Source organism: Habropoda laboriosa, unplaced genomic scaffold, assembly GCF_001263275.1.
Source record: "Habropoda laboriosa isolate 0110345459 unplaced genomic scaffold, ASM126327v1 scaffold402, whole genome shotgun sequence".
In the NCBI taxonomy this organism is placed as follows: domain Eukaryota; kingdom Metazoa; phylum Arthropoda; class Insecta; order Hymenoptera; family Apidae; genus Habropoda; species Habropoda laboriosa.
In genome coordinates this window covers 562,328-567,625 of record NW_017100544.1, presented here as the reverse complement: position 1 = coordinate 567,625, position 5,298 = coordinate 562,328, and positions in this window count along the sequence as shown.

Here is a 5,298-nt window from a genome sequence, read left to right as displayed (position 1 = left end):
TACACTGTTTTTACCTCAATTTATTAAAGTATAAGTGTATGGTCGTATAGGCGTACAATTGGTCCAGAAAATACAATCGTTTACTTTGCTAATTGTCCCGGCGGCAGCGGTTCGGCGGGTACGTCGCGATGGTCGGTAAAGGAACAAAACTGTCCGGAAGTGTAGGCGTACCGGGTTTTTATATTGTTAGGACAGGGAGGACAGTAGAGATAGATAAAGAAGTGCAGAAAGTGGTGGAAACGGAAAATTCGTAGAAAGCGGGCCGTTCGTCCTCGTGCGAACCTGGACGCCACATGTGCGTTTCTTAGGCTACTCGAGGACGAAGGCAAGTCTTAACCCGGGGAGAGACAAAAGAACGGAAACTAAAATCTGAAGGAGTTGGAAAAGAGAAAGTTCGCGTGGAAGAATAGAACGATGTTCGGTAAGGGTTTGTTGACGACGACGTACCCGCCACACACTAATCAGCGTCTTCAAGTTTCCTGTACAAAATAAGCTTTTGAAAATGATGGAGCAATATTGGGAATCTAAACAAAAAGAAACTCATCTCGGCGAGTAAATATAACAAGGTATACCTGCAATTCTAGATTCACGAGTTTCACTGCTCGCTTTTTCTTTACTGCAGGTATGTACACTATGTACATACTACACGTAGCCCTTTAGTATCGCTTTCCAAATGACAATTTTTGAAGCTACAGTCTAACCTAATCTCCTGTGCAGAGCTAGAAAGAAGTCCCACGGAAGGAATGCGGATCTGATTGGATCATATCTCTATAAGTCCACCTTCTCTAACACAATCATAGAAATCGGGCACACGTATGGACATATGGCCGAACGTGATAACACCAACGAATTGGATCATATAGCACCGCGTGGCGGAAGATTCGGGCGGTGCGAGTGAAGCACCCCAGTTGCCTCTGTGCCGCCTCGGGGACTTCTTTCCAGCTCTGCACAGTACTTAAATTCACTTTTCGATGCAGCATATTTGTTATTGTGATTGAATGTTTGAAATTCAAACGAACACCTGTAAACTTCCATTATATTTGAACAATATTTTCGACCAAACGGGACAAACTAATTGCTGAAAAATTAATTAGGTCAATAAAGATCTGTGATGACCACCGTGGCCGAAAATTTGATGTTTCAGATGTATTAAGAGACGATGGTAATTTCGATATTTCCAAAATCATTTTCAAAACCTTATTTTAAGGAGGAAACTTCAAACAATTGACTAGTATTTTTTTCAAACAAATAGATGAAGTAGTAGAACAGTGTCGAAGTTGAGATAGAATTTTTAACATATTCTGTTGTTTATATTAATATTAACAAACATTTCTAGTACATGATTAGAAATACCACTTTTTTCTCTTTAAAATGATTCCCAGAGCAAGTTAGTACATCTTAGTTAACCAGAAATATTGAGAGCGAAAGTATGGTATGTCAGCCTATTCTACTCAATTTTTTAATATTTCAATATTTAATATCTTGAAAACCGTTCAACAGAGGAAACTAAAATTTTACATCAGTTAATTTTTCACACCTGCCAATAATTGTACTGAGTTTAGAAAAATCTGTGACATAGTGTATAGCCAGTGAAGAAATGACGAGAAGGGTTAAAATTGTTTCTTAAATAATCAAGGTCTGTTAATTTTCTGCTTAGTTCTGTACAAGAGATCGTCTATATATTTCTTATCTGTTGCTTTTTAATATTATAGAAACATTTGAATTGGTAGTCGTAATATTCTTTCTTCGCAATATTAAAGTTTATGAATGATGTTTGTTGCCATCTATCATACGTATGAGTAAAAAATGTTGAAATATTTCGTTGAAATATCGAGGAGGACAATGATTGTGCGGTATAAACTCGTGATATTTCGCCAGAATAATGCAGTAACCTTAAAATAGAATGTCTGCTAACGTTTCGCTTCAAATTTATTGGAAAATGACCAATAATGTGTCCCTTGTCGTGTGCACACATTTTTAGCGGTGCAATTTTTAAAACGTTTTTCTCGAAATTTAGCATTTTTACGGACTCAGCTCCATTGAGATAAATTGATTTACAGTGTCCCTTGATGAATTATGGTTATGATTTTTTTTTTGTCGAGTTATCTGTCATTAAAACTGCTGCAATACTTTTGAATACCTTTGGTTGATTTAGTTCTGCATTTCTATAAACTATTTTTCTATATTTTCGTCTAAGAAATTTTCACTTTTTATAATTGATGCAACTACTTTTCCACTGCTTTCACTATAATTTCTGAAATAAAAATAAAAAAAAAATGAAGCTAATAATTCTGCCTAAGTTAGTAAGAGCCATAACAATATTTTCAGAAATTTCTAAGTTTTTGCACACAAGCAAAAGAAAAACGAGTTAATCTCATAATGACAAGAAAAAAATCATTGGAAAACAGTTAAACTTAACAATTTTGTTTATTAATGTTATAACAGATATGGTCTCTTATGATTATGCTCGAACCGTTTTGTGATACGTTCAATTTAATCTTACCGTATGTATCCAATTCAATTCGAAAACTCTCTCCAGCAAAACCAGAGAAAAACGATTAAAAAATAACGACACCAATACGAGCATCCACACCTAGCAGGCCGTCGAACGCCCTCCGAATTCATACGCGCAAGAATTAATCGTAGTCTTTGAAGATGGGTGTCAAGCGTAGGAGAAAACGCTTTTTCAACTCGATCACGTTACTTCCCCACAATTAGCAGCGCGAAAACGCGGGAATTTTAGTTTCGGAAATGTCGAGCGCGCCGGTAAGAGTGCGAAGGGGAAAATAGGAAGAAATCCGTGAAGCTCGTCGGAGCTCCTTGCTTTAACGAGAGAATTGCGCCAGTTTTCCGGCCTACGGTAATTGAAATCCGAACACCCTTGCACTCACCCCTTTTTCTCCTCTTCCTCTTTATATTTTTTTCCCTCACAGAGTAAGCAGAGAATCAGCGCTAGCTTCCCTCGATTTAGCCTGCGTCGCGATTTCCGGATCGATCGTCCACGATAGCTCGGTTGTTCCCTCTTCTCAGTGGGAATCGAGACGAGGTCACGAGGCTCTCGAGAAATTGTACAAAAGCGTGATTACACGTCTAGCGTCGCAGGGACGACGTCGCGATCCTTTCGTCGTTGCGCTTGGAAAAACGCGCCCGGCAACCGTTGACGATGAACGGATCGTGTTCAGCAAGTGACGCTCGCTCGTTCCCATAGAAATAAACCCTGTGCCGCTGTTAATGACCTGCTATTATTGTCCCGGTTTTCGCGTGGCGTACTCATGCCTGCAGTCCAATCAGCACCAGGTTTATTGGCTTTTAATTGATTACAAATGACGGTTTGATTGGCCCTCCCTCTTACGCCACCGTTGGGGATATCCTCGTCGGCTGGTAGTCTCTCACTCGATGTGGTTCGAGACTTGATTCTCGTCGCGTGAATTTCTCAAACGTAGTCGGGGTTAAGCGCAACCCCTCGTCGTTTTCTCGGTCTCTCTTGCCTACCGTGGTTATCTTGCCTCGTGGTTCTTTGTTAGCCGTATGTTCGTGGGTGAAACTGTGGTGGTGTGTAGTGTGCATGATCCGGTAGGGTTGGTTTTACTGCTGGCTGCGCGTTTTTCTGCACCAGATGACGGGAAAGGAGTTAGGGTTTTGGGGTAGGTGATGGTTTCATGAAGGGATTTCTTTGTGGAATTAACGCCTTATAATTTGATGTTTTTCTACGTTCCCAGTTTCTTTTTTGCTTTTGTATATAGGAAGGAAAAATGTTTTTCACTTTAATGGAAGAGGAGTTAATGGTTATTATATTGGAGAGTTCAGAAGAATGATATTGGGGTTTGCTTTTTGGATGGGTTGGAGAATATTTTGCATGACATTATTTATTATGGTATAAAATGGAAAATATTGTAAGACTTTTTACTGACTTTAAAGGATATATGTAATGTGTGCGACAATTAAACACGTGTCACAAAATAATTACCGAGCAGGAGGTGAAGGAAAATGAAAGGAAATTAATCAGACTAGAATTTTATGAGTTATTAAGCATGTACTAGGATTAAATGTTGCGATAAGCATAAGGTTGGGTTCTGTTTAATAAATTTTTATTTGTAGATGAATTGAATTTATACCCTAGAATTATATGAATACTGTTAACTCAATTGCGAATTATTTTTTATTGCAATTATTAACTCAAAATGTATAGCTGTGGAAATAACGAATTAATCTGTTAAATATTTGTTCCTTAAATAGCACAATTACATCATGTTAATCTTTCCAAGCTATCGTCAAAAGAAATCGTGTTAATAATGTCAATTATGGATAAAATTTCACTCTAGTATAGTCACTTTTGTTTGAAACAATAATAAAGATAAAAAAATGCAATTACATATTTTTACTATTATTTAATATTATATAAAAAGTATAAAAATTATCGTTTACAATGTGTCAGCACTCTTTAATGAAATTTAATTCAAGCTGCTTCCAGCTTTAACAAATTACAGCCTCATAAATATATACATCTTGTAATTATGTACATTAATTATTACATTAATATTTATACATTTAGTTTAAGAATAAATTTGTTATACTTACAAAATGAAGCTACAAGTGGTCGTACTCATTCTATCAAAATCACAGGACACTCTTTTCCAACATCATTTATACTTTCGTCCCACCAATTAACTCCGGGGGGAGGTCTTTGAACCCGCAAGTAAAAAAATGTTAAATTAGAATTGTTTCTTTGGTGCAAAAAATTATCAGAAAATGATTTATTGTCGTATACCTAACCTTTAAGTTTGATATACTAAAATCACCATTGCTATATTTGAAAAATACTATACATAAGAAAAAGAAAACAAACTGCTTACGTGTCACTATACTGGTGTCTACGCGAAGCGAACTTTAACATCAGTTTTTAAGAGAACGGTTGAATTGCGACCCACGTTCCTTTGACACTTTTTACCCTCGCGACGAGTAGAATACGTAGCAAGCAAAAAAAAAAAAAAAAATTGATCTTAAAGTTCAAGGTCAATAACAATTTTACACGCACTTTGTTTTACAAATGTCCATCGATCCAAAGGTGTAGAATCTCGCTGTAGTGGCCTTTACACAACCTTTATGTACGCTCTGTATATTTTATATTTTATTTTATAAATATGTATAACTAGAAATAAATTCAATAAAACATTCTTCAAACAACAATTTTATTTAGGATAAATGTATGAGAAGTATGAGTTCGAGGAACCCCCTCCGTTAGGCTTTCACATGATGGCTCAGGGCAGAGGAGTCCTATGATTAATGGGTACCCAACAA